Below are 20,795 nucleotides of genomic sequence, written 5' to 3'. Positions count from 1 at the left end.
CACACACACACGCATACACGCACACACACGCGTGCACACACACAAACCAAATCTAAGAAGCTGGCTGGATTCCTCTCAGTCAACCCAAAGATGATCCTTCTTCCTACACTCCTGGCGGACAGGCAATCCACACTTAAGTGAAACGTCTGCTCACCCTCTCCTTGTCTAGCACCTAGGACAGCTCCCTTCATAGTGAGAGGCCTGGACTCTGGCTTTGCGCCATTCCACTCACCTACCCCCATGTTGCTTTAGTGCAACTGCCCTTTCGCCAGAGGACTGTCCTCAGGGGCAGGAAGGGAGAGTTCCTGGAGCCACTGTTTCAGGAAGCATCCCTTTCTCCTCAGGGTACCTCAAATCCTGTGGACCCAGAGGTCACCCCCACTGGGAGTCCTTTGCCCTGAATCCTTCCAACTTGTCAGTACTGTCAACAGGAGAGTGTGGTACCCAGCCCCAAAGAGGTTCTTCCGTCCATGCAGTGTCATGCCCCTGCCTCGGTGCTGAGGAGATGCTGCCTGCTGCCAGCAACTCCTCACCAGCTGCACAGCCAAAAATAAGTCCTCAGCTGCACAGGGCTGATCTTTCCGCTCCCCTTCTCCTCAGAAGCGAGAGTCCAGCAGCCTGCCAGCTGGAACTGGAGAGTGGAGTTTTTTTCCACCCAGCTGAAAGGAAATGCGGTGCAGGTTTTTTCTTTCTTTTTCTTTCTTTCTTTCTTTTTTTTTTTCAGTTTCTTTTTTAACCTTATTATGTCAGAGGAGTTGTCTTGTTCTTAAGGGCAAAAAATATCACCATTGCTTCTGAATCACTTTGAAAATAGCATTGGGAAGGGGAGGCATGCATCAAGCTTGTCCTGGCTCCTGGCAGAGGCACCTATCAAGGGAGGCAGATGCAGCCCCGTTTGAGTGGAGGGACTGCTCTGGGAAGAAGCCCGAGGCTTGAGTTAGGCTCAGCAGATCTGCTGCCAGCCTTGGATTGATAAAGTGCCTATTTGCACAGAGGACAGGAGCAGCTGCCTAAACTGTGGAATTTTCCAAGGGCTGCAGAACTTTAAAAGCCGAGTTTGAAGTCATGCATTCCTTTATTTAGCAAATATTTATCGGCACCTGCTGTGTGCCAGGTTCCGGCTGGGGCTGCAAAGGTGGAAAGAGGACACTCCCTGTCCTCAAGTGCCTTGTATCCAAGGGAAGAAACTGGCACAACCAAGATGAGAAGCATGCGAGATCTCCTGGGCTGAGTGTTTTGTAGGGTCACCACCCACTACCGCATAGGAGGCATGACATCATGACAGAGCGATTGGGCTGGTTCCGAAGCTGTGTATCAGAACTGGTCCTAAGTGCGGCTGTCAGAGCAATAAACGGCAGGGATGCACAGCATGTAGGAAGGACACAACTCTGCTTCAGGTGCCCGGTCCTGAGGACAATCCAGGGCCATCACCAAGGAGGTGACAACTGAGCTACTCTTGAAACACAGGGCAGAGTGGGAAAGTGAGGATCCTCCTGACAAGGGACTTGATGGGAGAAGGCATGAGGATTAAGATAATTGGGAACAGAAGCGCTTTGGGGTCTAGAGAATGATCTCTCTCTCTCTCTCTCTCTCTCTCTCTCTCTCTCTGTGTGTGTGTGTGTGTGTGTGTGTGTGTGTGTGTGAGTTGAGATTGCCACAATACAGGATCTGAGTCTGTAGGAGGTGTAGAGGCTGGGCTGGCCAGGAGGGGCTGAGACATGGTGAGAAATGAGAATACTCTCTGGAAGGAAGAAGACAATGAGGATCAAATCAGAGGCAGGGTCTTGAGATCTCCATGACTTGGAGCCAATTCAGCTGGGTGCTTGCATGTTCTTGTATGTAGGTGGTGTGCGTGCATGCGCGCGCGTGTGTGTGTGTGTGTGTGTGTGTGTGTGTGTGTGGTGAGTGATTGAGGCTAAAGCTAAGAATATCAAGGTTCCTCACGGTGTGGCTGATGAAAGGGAAAACTGAGGAGTGGGGACAGATGTGTGAGAAGAAATACATCTGTGGATGCAGGCTGACTCTGAACTCTGCGTGCTGTAGGGGCCTACACCCTGCAGGCCATGGCAGTCTAGTTGAGAGATGTCCGTATGACCTATGATTACCTTCTTGTGAGAGTCACATTGTTGAGGTAGCAGTGGTGTGAGGAAAAGGCTAAGGGGCATGTTTAGCAGGGCAGGACTCACATGAATGATCAATTGATTTCCACAAGAGTGTTATTATGTTCTGGTGGCAAAATGCCTGAGGGGGAGGGGGGACTGGTAATTTGGCTCCTAATTTCAGAGGATACAGAGCACCACATCGGCTGAGGTGAGTTTATTAGTAATAGTGGGGGGTATGAGACATCAGCTCATGGGAGATCACAAAGCAGGTAACAGGCCTGGAAGCAGGGCTGAGCCATCACCTTAAAAGCACGTCCTCGGTGGGTGGCCTGCCTCATCCAGCCAAGGCTCACCGCATCCCAAAACTTCCTCAGCCTCCAAAAACAGTACCACCGGCTTGGGGCTGAAGGTTCAAACACACAGACCCGTAAGGGACAGTTCACATTCAAATCATAGCAGGTAGTCATGGGGAAAAGTCGGTATTTTCAACAGATGGTGCTGGGACAGTGGGACACCCAGATCTCTGATGGGAGGTTTGTGCAAAAGAGTGTTGAGTCCTTTCCTTACACTGTGCAACAGCAAGCTCAAAATAAACCACAAACCCTAGACCACAAGCTTCAACAGTGAACCTTTTGGGAAAGACACACAGGAAAACCTTAATTGGATTTTCAGAAGATTTAAGGGAATTATACTTTGGTTTCTGGGCTGCAGTAACCAAAGCACAGACAATTCGAGGCAAAGAAATAAATTGGACATCATCAAATTAAAAACGTATGTGCATCTACGAGTTGTCAGGAGAGTGAAAATATAGCCCACCAAACTGGTAAAATGGTTTTTCAAATCATGCATCTGATAAGGAGTTAATTCCCAGGTTGTAGAAAAAAACACTTCCCCTTTATAAGAAAAGTACATATAACACATTTCAAAAATGGACAGCAGCTGGAATGTGGGTCAGCAACAGAGCCCCTACCTTATTTATCTGGGTACCTGGGTTCAGGTCTCATCAGTGAGAAAAAAGAAAAAAAATGTTACAGACATTTCACCAATGAAGAAATAAATTACCTAATAAGCTCATAAAAGGATGCTTATTAAGAAAATGAAAAAGTCAAATTAAAATGACAGTGAGATACTTATAACCTCAAGGATCAATGTTATTTTAAAATATAGAAGATAGAGAATGAGAAATGTTGGGAGGAGGTGCATATATTGACACCTGTGCCCTGTGATGGCACTCCCCTCTAGAGTGGTTCCTCAAATAGTAAAACGTTCCTGCATCTCATGTTTCATAATGGTTGCCACCTTGAATCAGATCATCTGTGATCACCAGCATGAGGTTCCTTGGGTTGTTGGGCCTATTCACCTTCCCTCCTCAAGAAACTGGGGAGACTGGGAAACCTTCATGATATCTCATTAGGTATCTCAATTCCCCACGTATATGATTATTCTGTTTTTCTTTCTGTTGCTATAATAAAAATACCCTGATCAAAGCAACTTAAGATAGAGAGGATTTATTTGGCTCACAATTCTAAGGTATAGCCCATCACTGGGGGGAAATCCAGGCAGCAGGAACTTGAAACAGCTGGCCCCATCATATGCATGGTCAAGAACAAAAGAGCAAAAAGAATTAAGGCTTGTCAGCATTGAGCTAGCTTTCTCCTTTTGAATCTAGTCCAAGGCCCAAAGCCTAGAGCCTAGGGAATGATACAGCCCACAGTGGGCAGGTCCTTCCAAACCAATTAACATAATTAAGATAATCCCTCAGAAACATTCTCAGAGGTCCTTCTCCTAGGTGTTCTAGACTCTGCCAACTTGACAAATGAACCATCATGAGAAGGAAAACAATTGAGTGAGTGGAGACTCTTCCATAGTGTAGCTATCTGTAAGCTGCCCATGAGATTCTCTTCAGTGATTGATAAACACATTGGTTCACCAAGATGGACCTGGATGGAATCCTTCCTTCGTTCTGTCATTGGCCTCTCTATGTGTACTGAATAGACATTTCTTAAGTAAGGCTACACAGGAAAAGTCACAGGGCACATAGCAACGCTACTCTTAAGTATCTACTCAAAGGGATTGAAAGTGGGAACTCAAACATTGGCACACTAAGATTCACAGGACATAGGTGACAGGTACACGGTGACAGGCACACAGGTAAATAATGGCCCATGCATTGTCATTCACAATAGTTAAAAGCAACAACACAGTTGTTTATTAATTATGGACATATGGACAAAATTAACTGGGACCTATACGTACAATAGAATAATATTTATCCTGAAAAGAAGTGAAATTTAAATACAAGCTGTAATCTGAGTGACCCACATAGGCATGGTACAAAATGAAGTAAGCCAGACACAAATGGACAAGAGTGCACAATCCAGCTACCAGGCAGCTGGACTAGACAGACTCACTGAGATGACAAATGGAACTGAGGTTCCAGGAGTTATGAAGCCATTGCTTAATGAGTAGTTTCTGTTTGGGATGGTGGGAAAGTTCTAGAAATGAGCAATGGTGGTGTCTGCACAACACCGTAAACGTACTTAATGTATTAGATCCCACACTTAAATGCTTCAAAAAGTCAGTGTTATGTAAAGTAAAGAAGAAGGCAGACCTTGGGTATGGGAGGCACTTCCTCAGATTCGCTGGCTCTCCCGTTTGGAGGTCATCTCAAGCTTGGCTGTAGATGATGCCTACTGTCCGCTCCCTTCCCAGTTCCCATTACTTTGGCTGTACTGGGCTTCATTCCTTCCCATTCCCCAGCATTTGGCTGATTTGGAGTTGCCCCTAAACTGGGAAGAAGCCCGTACGGCATGGTTCTCAACCTTCCTAATGCTGTGACCCTATAATATAAATGCCCAAGCATAGAATTATTTCATTGCTACTTTATAACAGCAGTTTTGCTACTCTTATGAATAATAATGTAGATATCTGATATGCAAACCCAAGGGGGTTGTAACCCACATATTGAGAACTGCTGCCTTATAGACTACATTTGTCCCTGCTGAGTTCTCAGGACATGGTGGAGAGCCCTGACAGGCCCCTCTCACCACAGCCAGCTGCAATGCTGGTAGGTCTCTTACAACTAGTAGCTCTTTCAAGGTAGAAAGTCCTCCCCACTCACAGAGCATCCTCTTGCCATGTCTTCCCTGAGGTGGGAAGCTCTGAAGCCACATTTTGCACACTATCATACCAAATGAGCAACCATATGATACTCACTGTGTGCCATCCCATAGCCCCAGGTTGCTCAGTGGAAGCAACTGGAAGCCTGTGTTCATTTCCAAATATGGTGGCTAGCTTGGGAGAGAGGCACAGAGAAGCCGTGAGAGTATATCAACAACAGAAACCCCATCCAAACATGGGCACAGGCAAGGGCATGCCAGGGAAATGCCCTTTGCATGAAATGCCCTTAGCTGCAAGTGATCATCAAAATCCCAGGAGGGTGTGTTTAGATGATATCAATAATGAGTTCTTTTTGCAATATAGAAGCTATGAGGAATTTTCCAAACTCAATGCTTAAGCCACAAATTTGTTTTTCCTGCCTGTGGCCCTGGCATTGGTCACAAGCCTGGTTTCTCCTGCTATTTAGAAGAGTTTGTTTCTGAGGACTGAAGAGAATATCGTATCTACTCAACTCTATGCCCACAGACCCCACAGCCTAAGCACCTCCTGGTTAGCAGAGTGAGGGCAAGTACCCAGAAGGAAGATGGCATCGGGGCAACCAGATAATAATTCGTCTCTGCATCAAAGCCACCATACTTAGTCCCTGCATGGCTCCTTAGACACAGGAAGCTGCAGATCCTTGCTCACCAGCCCTACCAATGAGAAGCCATAGATGTGAATGTTCTGGGCTAGTTAAGGGAAGGTTCTGGGAACTTGGCACCTAGGACAAGTTCCAAAGGAAGAGTGGCCACAACACAGAGAGAAAGCAGATGCAAGGAGTTTAGAATCTAGATGCCTCACTGTGACATCTCTAAGTGACAGACCCAGTCACAGGGACAAATCTTATAGCCCTCTGTGAGAGGGAGAGTACCACATCTTCATATAGCCCCACAGGCCAGTACTAAACCAGCTGGACATAGGAATGCTGGGGTCCCTGCTCTTGCAGAAAAGCCCTGTGAACCCTGTGGCTGCTGAGGTGACCCAGATCCAAAGAGAACCCAGGCTGGTAGCACCTCTAATGGGGTTGTAACTGTTCCTGCCTGGGATGTGGACTTCGAGCTGGGCTGTTACCTTCAAAAGGCAGGCCAGCTATCAGAGGGCCCTGGAAAACTAGAGGCCACCACCTATGTCCCACATTCTGGTAGGCCCGGCTTATGTCAGGGAACCCAATGTGTTCTCACGAGCACAGGCACTCGCTGAGGTCCAACAAATTCTGGGTGTGCTGACACACAGATACAAATAGGTAATAGCAAATGGCTGTCTCTGAGCCCTGTGACCCCTTGAGTTTCTGTATCTTTGAGAGCCCAGTCCTCCGATCTAGGGAAGAGGTACAAAAGCCACACCTACGACCAAGGATGGCTTTCAGTTAGCGGAAGCAGAGTAAGCAAGGCCCGTGAGCCACGGGTATTTAACATGAGGAACACATAAAGATTTGGTGGCCAGTGAAAGCATGACAGATGGCAGTGTACATAACTCACTTGGAAGATTTCTCACTAAAGTTGTTACAGGATTAAAGTTTTTTTATTTTATGTTGATGAACTGAACTTCATTTATCTAAAAAGAAAAGTCTGGATGCTTTAACAGATTAAACCCCATCGGGGTGGACCATATAAGAAAGGGCCCCACCTATTACTTCAGTGCCACACACATAGGGACCCTCTTTCCAACAGAGCAAGGAACATGCCCAGTGCCATTTCCCCCACTACAGAGATGCCCAGGAGTATTCACCACAGGAGTCTTAGACTTACTCCAGGATTGTTCTGGCATTTCCTCTTTCACCACAGGGAACCCTGCTGTCTCTTCTGCCCATGAGAGCGACAACAGGTGGAACCTATGTCCAGGGAGGCAGAAAGTGTCAGTGAGCACCCTGCCTGTGTGGAGGTGAGGAACAGGAGTCTCTCGCCGCCTCCCTCCACACCAGGCACACGGTTGGCATTCCTGTGGGCCGGCAGCATGCCCGGCTCCAGGCCACCACAAAGCACCCACACACACACTCCGATCTGCCGTCAGCAGCTGTTTCTGACAGGTGTCCCACTCTCTACTGCAGATGGTGACCAAAATGGGCCCGTTGGCAGGCAGCGCACGGTGCCGCCCCCCTGCACATGCTGATGCGGTCTCTGACATACAGATCAGCCCTCACTCTATTTTGAGGCACCTTGCCTCTGGCTGCAGGTGAAGCCAGCATCCTCTTAGAACCTCCACAGGGTTCTGGGGGCCCCCACCTCAGCTTGAGACCCTTCAGCATTTGACAAGCTGAATCTAGTGGGTCCTTGTTCCAGGCAGGCCCAACTTACTGCCTGTAATGGTAGCAAGACTGCGTGCCTTTTTGCTGGTACATTTGGTGCAGCGCAGGATGGGATTTCCATAGCTCCCTAGGTATGACTTTGGCCTTGGCCCAGTGAGGCTACAAAGGTTGAGCTACAGTGGCCCCAGGGCTCCAGGTGCAGGGCCTGGGCCACTCCTGGCTCCTTCCATCTGTTATCCTGAGTAGGGTCCTGTGTACAGAGGACACACAAGACTCCTGGGAGCTCCTCTCCTAGAGAGGTGAGTGGGAGTCTGATCTCTTAGTAAAATAACAAGATATGGCCACATCCACAGCTGAGTTAGGGACCTAGGGGGACCACAGCTGAGTTAGGGACCTAGGGGGACATGGGGTCAGAAGGGAAAGTGGCTGCCCTTCCAATGTCCCCTTTCCTGCTGCCTGACTGTACCTTAAACAGAGAGTTGTGGGCATTGCTGGGGCTCAGCTTTTCTGCCCACAGCCCCGTAGGGGCCCCGCCTGCTCCGTGTTTGGGCTGTTCATTCCAAACACCGAGCTAGCCAAGGCTGCCAGATGAGAGTGACATCTGGCTGAGACCATGGCCAAGTCTCTGCTGCTCTGTCCCTGGCAGGCAAGAGCTATGTTCCCAGTGCCAGGTTCTCAAAGAGGGAAACAGAGAGATGGGGGGCAGAATAAAGCTCCGTGCTCCTTACCCAGCCATTTTCCTTCTTTCCTCCTTGGTTCTTAGTTGGAATCTGGATAGTTAAGGAGTAAACTGCATCCTCCAGAGCGCTGGGGATCATAGGAGCGAGTGGAAAGAATCAGAGTGTGGGCACATATGCATGCACACATACTGTGGACCACAAAGTACAAAGGATGGTGGGGAGTTGATCAGGCACCTGGAGTGACACAGCAGGAACCTGCACTGTCTCCTGCTTTCCCAACACAAGGTCAGACTCTCCTGCCACATAACTCTCTGTGGAGTGACAGCCTGGTACCTGTAAGCCAGGCTGGAGCTAGAAAAGGAATCATCCCATGTCCAGTAGGACAGGCAAGATAGTGTTTCCATCCAGAGGCTCTGGCAGAAAGTCTAATACTGATGACCCAGTATGGTCTCCTTTAGTCATGGCTGCTTGTTAGCTGTGTGACCTTGGGCAAGCAACTGAACCCCTCCTCTAAGTTTCTGTTATCCATCCAGAAAATAAAAATAACGCCCACACATGGTATTTTGTGAGCTTATGTAACACCTCTAAGGAGAATATTGTCATTTTAGAAGTGGGCCAAGCCAAGTGTGGAAAGGTGAAGGGACTTGGCCAAGGTCGTGAAAGTAGAAGAGGTTTCAGGAAAAATGTTATGGGGTTCCCAGAGAAGCAGCTTTCAGTTTTCTGAGGGTTGGGGCAGCATGGCTCAAGACACTTCTCTGTCTCTGACCTGATACTTCAGAACACCCTCAAGCATAAATGACATTCTCTGCCACGCTAGTACACCATGAGGTCCATGGACTGGAGAAACTGCTGGGACTTCTCTCGGGGCTGGGTGAGTTTATGAGTTGTATGTGTGCCCTTGAACAGAGGACAAAAAAACAAACAAACAAACAAAAAACAAAACAAACAAAAAAAAAACCCACCACCACCACCAACAACAAAAAACCAAACAGGAGTTCCATACTTTACAGAGCAGAGAATGGGGAACCCTGGGTCTTCACAGTTAGGCTTCCTTGGTCCCCTGTGCCCATGGCTGGTGTTGGGGGACCTGTTTTACAGTAGTAACATGAATGAGCAAGACCAGCCTAAGGGTGACAGACAGAAAGGCAGGTAGTGGCTGGAGCTTGGAGGTGTCTGTGGGACTGTGGTAAGGCTCACAAGGGATCACAAAGCAACCAGGGCAGTGCACGGTGCAGAGGCAGGCTGACGCAGAGCAGCATTTACTCTCCCCAGCCCCTGCTCCAGCTTGCTCATCATAAGCCTTGACTCTAGGAAGCCCAGGATGTTCGGGTTTTAGTAGGGCATGGATGGAGATACTCATTCCAGGCCTTGTCTGGATTCTCCCTCAAGCTGAATGTTCTGAGGCATCCAGTGTGCATATGGATGGGATAGAGCTCTTGGTCAGGTGTCTCCAAAGCTAGCGTAGGACTTCCAGCCTATTGGCTGTGTCCTCAGAGCACCACTGATCCGGATGACACATGAGAATCAGGCCACTCAACTGGGTGAGATGAAGCTTAAGCTAGCCAGGCTCTTAACTTCCACCTGCTCTGGGCATAATCCACTCCTCATGATTCCCCTGGTATGGCTTTCCATGGGCTCAGAAAGGCCATAGCATCACAGGGTAGCCTGAAAATTGGTACTGCAATTGAATCCACGTGATTTCACTTCTTTCTAGGGACAGCCCTGAAAAGAGGGCTTCTCATCCCCGCCACCCCCAACCCCTTACAGGGGAGAAAGCCAGGCCTCAAGGTCAGACACCCAAGGTTAGGTGATTTGATCAAGCTCAGGCCAGTTCAAAAGCAACCTCTGTCCATTTGAGGGCTGCTGAGGGTGCGGGGCGGAGAATGTTTAACACCTACAGTGGCACCTAATTCCTCGGTGCCACTGAAATACATCATGCCTTAGCAAGAAGTCGGATTTTATTGTCTTAGCCGGAAGGCATACCAATTATATGCAAATGCAAATGATGTAATTAGCTTCTGTTCTAGCTCTCTTCTCTGAAGGGATTTCCAGTTCTGAGTGCTGAAGAAAATAACAATTGTGTTTTGGCAAATAGGACTCACTGCCTATTTTGAGTCTTCACCCCCAGGACATGCTTTCTCTCCTTCCTCCCTCCACTCCTCCCTTCCTCCTTCCTCTTTCCTTCTCTCAAAAACATTAGAATTGTGATTAAAATTTTAAAAAAAAAGTCTAGGGGCTAGTCAGAGGACTCCGTCAGTAAAGAGAGGACCCCAGTTCAATTTCCAGAGCCACATAAACAGCAAGGGAAGGTAGAGAGGGAGGGCTCTCTAGGTGACCTCTGGGGTTAGTGAGAAACCCTGTCTCAAAAAATGAGGTGGGAAACGACAGAGAAAGATGGCTAACATCAACCCCAGGTCTCCACAGAATGGCACACGAGTACACACACAAGAGCACAAGTCAAGTAAAGCCCTGGGCTTCAGTACTAGGAAGCCTAAGTAGCTTCCATGGAGGCCTGTAAGTCTGACCTACACACACACACACACACACACACACACACACACACACACACACACACGCGCGCGCGCGCGCTTTTGAAATTTTCTAGTGATGCCTGTATGGAGTGGGCAGCGGGGGAGGGGTGCTATTGTCTAAAACAAAGCAGTCATGTGTGGATCAGGCACAGCCTCACATCCAGTCCTGCAGTCAAACAGCCACACTCTGCACATGCACAAGAGGGACACACACACTCAGGGGCACCATGCTCCCACACCACTGGCTTCCTCGGCTCTCCAACAGGCAGACCAAGCTGCCTTTCTCCTGCTTTTCTGGTCATCTATATTCTCAGCCATGCAAGGCTGGAGGCTCAGTCAGAGCAGCTATACATCTTCAATGCATTTTCTCTTATCGCTCACGTATTAATTGACAGTCCTATTTTTAGTTTCCTTGGGTAATGATTTAAAGGCCCAGCATTTCATTCTGCGACCTGGCCAGTACAGTGTGAAGTTATTCAGATCACAGCTCATGGGGGAATCGCTGCGTGCAAGCTGGCCAGCCTGTTGCGATGGGCAGATGGACCCTTGCCCAGGGCAGAGGAAGTCTCAAGGGGGATTTTAATTCCTTAATACTGAAACAAGCACAATTTTTATTGTCTTAATCAGTGAATAAAAAAAACCAATTAAGTGGCCAGTTTCATTTTTATTTTAGCTTGGGATAAGAGAATTTTAAGAAATCACAACTGCTTTTCACACATGACTATTAAATGCTGATTTTGTGTGTTCCAGAAGATTCTGCCAGCAGTCCTGCAGATAGGGAGTTGTATCACTATTAACTAAAGCATTTATCACCACCTCTGGGTGATTTCCTCTAGACTTGGCCTTCATCGTGTTCTGTATATGCTACACAGAACTAACTGCCCGCTTGAAATCGCTGCACAAGTCTCCTCATGGAGGCTGTGTTCCTTTGGAATGCAGGACAGTCTAAGCATTGGGTGTGTTTCTTAATGAAGGTGAGACTTACTGATAACAACGAGCAACCTCTACAAACTTATAATGCCACATTTTGATAGCTTTTGGGAACATATGATTGATTTTCTGCTCAAAAAAATCCTTGTGTAATTTAATCTAATAATTAATTTAATCTCTAAGCCACATCTATTAAAAAAAAAAAAAAACAAGTTTTTAAGTTTCTGGGGCTATAAACTAGTCAAGTTCAGTTCCCCAGCACTGTGAGTAATATCTGAAAAGGGACACAGAAAAAATTTTCTTGATTAAACCAAAGCACTCGCCCCACCTCTCTCTCTCTCTCTCTCTCTCCCTCCCTCCCTCCCTCCCTCCCTCTCTCTCTCTCTCTCTCTGTCTGTCTGTCTGTCTTTGTCTCTGTCTCTGTCTCTGTCTCTCTCTGTCTCTGTCTCTCTGTCTGTCTCTGTCTCTCTCTCTCTGTCTCTCTCTCTCTCTGTGTTCAGATAGATGCATATATAGATAACGATATTAGTCACAATAGAATCATTGTGTTGTAGGCACAGAAGCAGGGAGCACAGTGCCACACTAGAGTCTCAGGGGCAGATGTTATGCATGGCTATCAAAATACAACTTTAGAATATACCTGGAGTTATCAAAAGGTCGACAGTGAAAACCAACCAGTAGTTAAGAAGTGGACAAAAGCTAGGTATGGTGGCCTTCATCGTGTTCTGTATCTGCTACACAGAACTAACTGCCCGCTTGAAATCGCTGCACAAGTCTCCTCATAGAGGCTGTGTTCCTTTGGAATGCAGGACAGTCTAAGCATTGGGTGTGTTTCTTGATTAAACCAAAACACTCGCCCCATCTCTCTCTCTCTCTCTCTCTCTCTCTCTCTCTCTCTCTCTCTCTCTCTCTCTCTTTCTCTCTCTGTCTGTCTGTCTGTCTTTGTCTCTGTCTCTGTCTTTAACCCCAGCAGAGGCAAGTGGATTTCTGAGTTCAAGGCCTAGTCCAAGACAACCAGTGCTACACAGAGAAAACCTGTTTTGAGAAAAAGAAACAGGGGGTGGGGACCTGGAGAGATACCTCAAAACAGTGCCTGAGTTCGATCCCCAGAACCCACATTAAAAAGAGCTAGACATATAATATCAGCAATGGGGAAGCAGGCAGGTAGATGCCTAGGTCTCCCTGGCTAGCCAGCCTAGCCTGCTTGGTAAGTGCCAGACCATTAAGAAAACCCTGTCTCTTAAATTGAAGGAAAAAGAAGTGGAGAGAGCCTGAATAATGACACCCAAGACTATCCTCTGACCTCTAGATGCATGTGTGTACACAGGCACCTATGCACCTGTACACATGCATGAACCCACACACAAATATCTGAATATAGATCTAACCTAAGAAGGTATACAGAGAGCAAACAGTAAAGATTAAAATGTGTCCAACATTGTCATTAAGACAATGAAAACTAAAGCTAACTTGGTGTTCCATGTCTTCCAGTTAGGATGAAAAAGTTACAAATCCTGACAATTCCCAGGGCAAGGATGGAGAGAGCCAGCAGCCTCTCAGACATCTTAGGTGAGATGTCCAAACTGGTACCAGCAATTGGGAAAACCACTGTGAAACTTTTTAACCAGTTGAATACATGTGACTCAGCAGACCTACACCTACATCTCTACCCAAGAGAGACAGGATTTGTGCTCTCAAATACTCGTGGCAACGTTTTCTAAATTAACTCCCCAAACTAGAGAGAACAGAAATGGGCAAGCAACCCGAAGGCACAGACGCCTGATGAGGCGCTGTTTTGAGTTCAGGAAACAGCACCCAGAAGTACAGTGCTTTGGCATGCTGTGTGCTTCTGAATTGAAGACATTGGAAGGTGTGGATGCTGCCTCAGAAGCAAGGACTCTCTAACCTTCTTTTGTCCCCACCCCAGGCACCCAGGGAGGGGCTGTCTCTGAAGCTCCCTCACCAGAGGGAGGAAAGTTCTTGCAAAAGAAATGTCATTCTCTTAAGCCCCCGTTCCTAGGAATCTCATCAAAGAACAGGAAAGATTAGCCACTGGCAAAGAGACTCAAAGTCCCCAGCCCAGACAGACTTTGATCTGTTCTTCTGAGGGAGTCTCTGGGAGGTCACCCAAAGACTTTATCTCAGTCAGAAGTTAACTTTGTTCAAGGTACAATTCTGTCCGTCGCCATGCTCTAACCTGCCTCCCTCAGGAGAGGAACGTTGTCCCAGGCCATTGTGTGTTCTTTGGGCTGCATCATTTCTCCTAAAAATCATTTACTAGTCCTCCAAGATACCCAACACCTGACTCCCAGCTCCATTTCCCTTGAGGAAGAGACTCTAAACTTGCACTTTCGTGTCCTCCTTTTGAGTGTCTGCCTTGCATCACTTCCATGCGCATGTGCATGTCGACGGAACCCAATCGCCTTCCTCTCCTGATGCGATGCTTGCTATCAGTGGAGGGCACTTTCCCCTTGACCCTATGACTCATGACCCCAAGTCAAGGAAAGAGCAGGAGAGATGGTAGAGTTAGAAACTACCCTAACACGGACAGCACTTTTGCTCCAACTCACAGAAAAAGTTCACAGAGGTACAGGCTCATGGCTTCTAAGAGTATAAGCAGAGACCAGCTGGGAGTCCCAGCTGAATAGTGTCATTGAAGTAAATAGTGAGAATTCACTAGGCGTGAATCAGTGACCTGATTTTGGAGTTCTTGGATGGTATGTTTGTTAGTTGCTTTTCTTGTCGTGGTCATGTGACCAAATACCTGTTAAATAACTGTCAATGCAAGTTAAAGAAGGAAGGGTTTATTCTAGCTAGAGTTGCAGAGGATAGTATCCAGGGTCCACCCTGATTTGGAAGGAAGTTGTGGCAATAGGAGCTGGAGGCAGCTGATCACATTACATCCAAAATCAGGTATAAAAACAGTGAACAGGAAGTGGGCCTGGGTGGGCTAAACTCAAGACCCGCCCTCAGTGACTCACTTCCTCCTGTCAAGTTCCACTGTCTAAAGGATTCACAACCATCCCAAAAGATCCCCCTGCTGGGGACCTAGTGTTCACATTCAGAGCCCAATGCTTGGATCCAAATGTCCACTTCTCAGAAGACATTTATGAGACCAAAAAACAAAACCCAAAGTAGAACTTACTATCTATGACTTTAATCTGGCTATTGTAAGCATGCTGCAGCAAACCAGCAGAATCCAACTCTGAAGTTAAAGAATATGGAAACAGTAGCTCATGAAAAGGAATTCCAGTAAGGAGACAAAGGATAAAGCAACTGGGCATGGTGGTGCACCCCTTTAATCATAACACTGAAGAGGCAGAGGCAGGCAGAGCTCTGTAAGTTCAAGGCCAACCTGGTCTACATAGTGAATTCTGTGAGAGCCAGGGTGATACATTGAGACCCTGTCTCAAAAGTGAAGAGAAAAAAATAAAAAACAGAAGAGCAAATTGGCATTTTGGAGGAAAGCAGAACCAGGTGAATGATCAAAGATTCAGCCTTAAATGAAAAACTTCTCTAGAGGGAGAGGCTGAGTTGGCAAAAGAAATAGAATGACCCTTAAGATAAGTCAACAGATATTTTCTAGTATGGGAGGCATAAACAAGCAAGAATGGACAAAAGATGCTTATACAACTCTAAGAGTAACCAGCTTCCCATTGCTATGACACAATACCAGAGAGTCAAGTTAAAACACTGCAGGTTTATTCTATTCTGGTAAACAGTTTTGGAGTTGTCAGTGGTGTTTGGTGGGTCTGTTGCTTTGGGCCTTTTGCACACGGTATCCAGAAAGCAAAAATATAAAGGGAGAAGTTGGAGTCATAACTGCCCTTTCCAGGATACTCTGACAATGACCTGAGTTCTTCACAATAGGTTCCATCTTCTAAAGGCTCCACCAGGTTTATAGTCCCCTGAGCTGGGGACCAGGTCTTCAACATAAGATCTTTTGGAAGATATTCAAGATGCAAACATAGCAATACTAATTGCTGAACTACAGCTCTAGAGGCTCTGGAAAACACGAGTCGAAGAAAAGAGGTTGGAGAGAGTTTCTCCAGGTTTTGCTGTCTCATTTCACACTTGGGGAAAACAAAGACTCAGGCAGGTAGCAGCAACCAACCAATGCTTGTGTAACAACTGGACACAGAGTCTAACTCTTCTGTGACCTGAGGCCCTTCTCACTTTACTGCAGAACGTTCTGAATCCCAAGGAAGCCCCTAAGGCCTGGGAACAACCAGCAGAGTTGGCCACTCTGTACTGTACAAATTGGGACCAGTCTTGGAGCTGCTGAGATTCTAGTGTGGGATGCAGCACCCAGAAAAGCTCCAGGCTTTGTGGAACTTGATGCTCTGAGCTCCAGCAGCTGCCATGTTGCTTTGAGTCCTTTTCTATTCAGTCTCTTGGGATGAAGGATCTTTCCTTTTAATGAAATCTGCATTTCATCCCCAAGGTGAAAACCAGTGTCCTTGGCTCTTCTGAGAAAATGAGAAGTGGTTTCTTTTGTGTAATGAATGCTAGGAACACGCAAAAACAGAGGTTGTTCTTAATTGACTGCAGATATGGAAAAGCAGATCATAACCTCTAAAGATACATAAAGAAGGAGGTGGGGTAGGGAGGTGAGGGAGGGAGAGAAGGAGAAGGGGAAGGACTGAGAGAGAGAGAGGGAGAGAGGGAGGGAGAGAGAGAGAGAGAGAGAGAGAGAGAGAGAGAGAGAGAGAGAGATGTTTCTCATGCAACTGAAAGCCACAAAAGGAAACTTCAGTCAAGGACAAGGTCATTTGAATTTTTTGTGACAACCAGCAGATGTCAATGGCAAGATCAAATCCAGAGGGGTCCTTCATCCTTGATCCTGTGGTTAATGGAGGAGTTTGAGCTTGTAACATCAGCCATGTGACTATGAGCCTTGTCCTCTGGCACCCAGGAGGAGGTCCCTAGTCAGTGCTTGGTCAGTAGAGAAGGGGCTTGGACCCTTTTGATCCCCTAGGAAGATTTGGCATTTAGAAAATGTGAGGAGATATAGCCCTGAAAAACATACAAGGGCCACCCCCTTCCTCTGGGCCCCCGCTTTAGTTCAGTAACTTATAGACCTTGCTGCAGACAAGCAGGGGAGCCTCAGAGGTACCTGCCACCTTTAACTATGTCAGGTGGTCCCTTTGTCCCCATGGCCACTGTGCTGTAGAGAGGTAGGCAAACTGAGGACAGAGCTGGACACTCAGATGGACATGTGGAAGTAAACTGTCAGATAGCCTACCTTTGCTGCCACCTCCTCCTACTTCTACCCTCTTAGGCCTGGAGGGTCTAACCCCTTTCCTGTTCATCCCTGACAGCCCAGGGCTTGCCTTCCTCTCTCTCTCCAGACCTTCCAGAACACTACAAACACATGATTCTCTCCTCTTCCTTGCCTCTGATCGTAACATTCTCCTTATCCAGGGAAGCCCTTCATACCATCAGGGCAGTTCTGTGAATGCCCAAGTCCAGTCCTACTTATATGACACATCCTTCAATCCAGATGACCCTCTCCCACCTCCACACCCCCAAAGGATGTTCTTTGTACCATAACAATTTGGGATTTTTTGCTCTGCCTCAAGGTATCTGTGGTCATGGGACTCTTCCCTGATGCACAGGCCACCCCAGGAATGGGGTGGGGCCTTAGAGGATGCTGTGGGAGCCATCTTGGGAAGAATTATGAACGGTCCCCAGCAAGCTCTCAGATCTCTACCACCCCTGCTTTGCCTCAACTTTAGCTAATAAAAGGTTACTTTTCTCAGATTGCCACTGACACGTGGGCCCCATTGGGTTGTTTCTCTATGTATCTATGTGCATGTGTGTGCTGGTGTAAATGTGGGAACCACAGGAGAAGCTTGAGTACTGTCACTTTGGGTTTTGAGAGTCTCCCACTGGCCTGGAGCTCACCAAGTAGACTTGGCTGGCTGGCCAATGAGCTCCTGGGCTCCTTCTGTCTCCACCTCCTCGGTCCCTGCATTGAAAATACAGGCACGACACTGGACTTTTTCATGTGGGTTCAGGGGTCACACTTAGGCCCACATGCTTGTGTGACAGGCACTTTCTCAACTGAGCCATCTGCCCAGCCCCGCTGGTGATCTCTTTTAAATGCAGGTTCCAATTCAGTAGATCTGGCTGGGACACAGATGTAGGTTTTGACTGAGCTGTGGCCAGAGTCCATCAGTGCTTCAGATCCTCACTGGCCAAGCCAACAGCTGTGGTCCTCCCACCCTCCCCTCTGCAGGGACAGAGCTCAGCCTGTAGTACCTTCCACTTTGCTTTGCAAGCCAGGGGATCAGAAAACCCTGGGAATCACATCATGGGTGCAGAGGTCAGAGGAATAGTGATGGAAGCCATTTAACTGTGTGGTAGGACTGAAAATACCAGGAAGGGCACCACCACCCCAGAATGCAGCATGTTCTCTCTTCTCAGAAGCCAAGTTCTCTGATGGGGAGCTATCGTTTTCCTAGGTGGGTCTTAGATTTAAGACAGAATTAGAGGTAAACACGTCACCTCCTTTTCTGCTTTCCCTACTGAGGGCCTCAAGGCAGAGATAGGCCGGTGCACTCTGATTCAGCCTTGTGAGGGTATCAGCTGTCTCCTGTCATGAACCGTGATCTTGGGGATCTGTCCTTCTTGTATGTGCCATGGCAATTGCTTGACTCATGGGTACAGCACCGTCCTTCTGTTGTTCTCCCTGTTCTTCCCAAGCAGTCGTCCGTCCTATGCCTGGGTCACACTGGTGGGCAAGCCTACTCTTTAGTTGGTTGGCCTTCCTGCTCTGTACCACATGGTACCACAGATATGCAGACCCCTCTGATCACCTCAGAACGGAAAATGGCCATTTTTCTTGTTTCTAGTAGTTGGGTTTTGTTGTTGTTGTTGTTGTTATGAAAAGACATTACAATTGCTTCAGAACCTCCAGACTTTTTTGTCTCCTTTGTGTGTGGCATATGCATGAGTTCCCACATCTGTAGTGTCTTGTGTATGTGTGCATGGAGGCTGAAGTCGACATGGAATAGCTTCTTCAATCACTCTCCATTGAACCTATTTCAGTCACTGTTCATCGAAATAGAGTCTCCCAGTAGAACCTAGAACTTGGCACTCAGCTACTCTGGTCAGCCATTTTACTCCAGGACCCCCTGTCTCTTCCTCCCTAGTGCTAGCATTATAGATGGCACTGTGGTCCTCATGCTTATGTGACAAGAGCTTTATCCACTGCTCCATCTCCCCATCCTGCTCCTCACACATTTTGATGTGTGACATTCTGGTCACCTGGAAGCTGCCTGGAGACTAATACCATTGACTGGGGCACTGACTAAGCTTAAGCCTATAGATGTTCATGCCTGTGTGTGTGTGTGTGTGTGTGTGTGTGTGTGTGTGTATGCCTCTGTGTGAGTGTGTGTGTGTGCCTCTGTGTGTATGTGTGTATGTGTGTGCCTGTGTGTTTCTGTATCTGTGTTGTCTGTGTATGTATATGTCTCTGTGGGTGTGCCTGTGTATTTCTGTGTCTCTGTCTCTCTTTCTGTGTGTGTGTGTAAAACACACCATAGCACAGGATACACTAGAACTGGATCTGAAAGAAAATGAAGCAGTCTCTAGGTTCAGAAGCAGAAGGTAGGAAGCAATCAGGTAGTGTCCCTGGTACAAGCTCGCTGCATCACTAGAGGGCAGACAGAAGAATCGACCTCTACCTCTCTCCTGTCCTGCTGGAACTTTAACCCTAAGGCACTGAGAAGTCAGCCTCCTAGAAGTCAGACAGTCAGACCCTGGTTTCCTGTGGATCCTATGGGTCCCAAGTTTAACTTCTGTTCTAGAAAGCTGATTACATGCTATTAAAATGTTTAAGTGAACATTGATTAAATACACAAATACATTTTACAAATAATGACATAAATAAAAATCTAACACTTAAACCTAAATTCTATTGGTGGGTAGAGATGGAGTTTGGATCAAACTTAATGTTACTTTCAATAACAGGAGGGTGAGGGAGTTTGAATTATAGGTGCCTCCCCCACCCCCTTTTATGGTGAGTTGCCTTAGAGCCAATGTGTGTGCTTCTCTTCATAAGGCTCTCAGACTGTGATCAGGATTAGGGTCATCTGTTTTGAAAATGCTTGTCAGTGATTGGATGCGCCTGCACATCTGAGGTCTGAGTTGGCTCTGGGGCTAGACATTTTTCTAGCTGGCCCGGCTGCTGCTCCACCTGGCCTGAGCTGAGGGGTCTCTGGCCTGCTTTCCAAGAGACGGAGGAGCATGTGGTTTCCATGCAGTGCACCAGGTATACTGGGCACTTGGGGAATGTCGGTGACTAATGATGAACGTATTAGAGCATTTGCAGTAAGCAGAGTGGCCGTATTTATTTGTTAATTTTACTAAAAGAATGGGTTTCCCCAGGCATGCCTTGAAGGTCAGATGGTCCCACTGTGCCCCTGCTGGACACTTCCTTACATCTGTGGTGTTCACAGGTGTGGCTGGGCTGAGGCCATCTGTTTGGGCCTGAGGTCACTGGGCTCTGGAGGAAGGCCCCTCTCCATCTCACAGTTGCCTGCTCATAGGATGTCTTCAAATACAAAAAAGGGGCATATATGGTGGGTCAGCAGGGGCTCCTTTAGGAGACTGAGGGGTATGGGGAAGATTTGGCAGGGTGCACACTTCCTGTGCCTGCTAATGCATTCGCAGGAGAGAACTGAGCCTGGCGCAGTTCCCATTCAACAGAGAAAAGCTTTTTTTCAGTGGAATCTGCAAAAGAACGAAGGCCTGCGAGGCTCCCTGGGTCACATCAGAGTAGGGAAAGAGAAGGCTTGTAACATAAGGAGGGCTGATCCCTTCCTTTAGAGGACCTAGGTATCTCCTGAGCCAGGAGTCACCCCACTGGGTTCTTAATATTCTTCCCCTTATATCATATGCGTACATAAAAAAACAATACCGGAAAGGGAGGAGAGGGGGGAAGGGAGGGAAGGGAGTAGAGGTAGAGAGAGGTGACAAGAGAGGGAGAGAGAGAGAGGAGAGAGAGAGGAGGGGAGGGAAAGAGAGAGGAGAGAGAAGGGGAGGGAGTGAAGGTAGAGAGAGATGACAAGAGAGGGAGAGAGAGAGGAGAGAGAGAGAGAAGGGGAGGGAGAGAGAGAAGGTGGAGGGAGTGGAGGTAGAG

At 47.5% G+C, this 20,795-nt stretch overlaps 1 protein-coding gene and 1 long non-coding RNA gene across 4 annotated transcripts in view; one reads left to right on the top strand and one right to left on the bottom strand.

Moving 5' to 3' along the window:
• Positions 1-20,795, top strand: part of Msra (methionine sulfoxide reductase A) — a 334,772-nt gene that overhangs the window by 310,074 nt on the left and 3,903 nt on the right. The window lies entirely within an intron of this gene.
• The window catches only part of LOC116084310, a 10,199-nt gene continuing 9,411 nt past the window's right edge, over positions 20,008-20,795 (bottom strand). Inside the window, exon 4 of the long non-coding RNA XR_004116074.1 lies at positions 20,008-20,207. This is a non-coding gene — a long non-coding RNA (uncharacterized LOC116084310). The remainder of the gene's footprint in view (positions 20,208-20,795) is intronic.

The sequence above is a fragment of the Mastomys coucha genome, unplaced genomic scaffold (genome assembly GCF_008632895.1).
Source record: "Mastomys coucha isolate ucsf_1 unplaced genomic scaffold, UCSF_Mcou_1 pScaffold9, whole genome shotgun sequence".
Lineage (NCBI taxonomy): Eukaryota > Metazoa > Chordata > Mammalia > Rodentia > Muridae > Mastomys > Mastomys coucha.
This window is presented reverse-complemented; position numbering and strand designations above follow the sequence as displayed.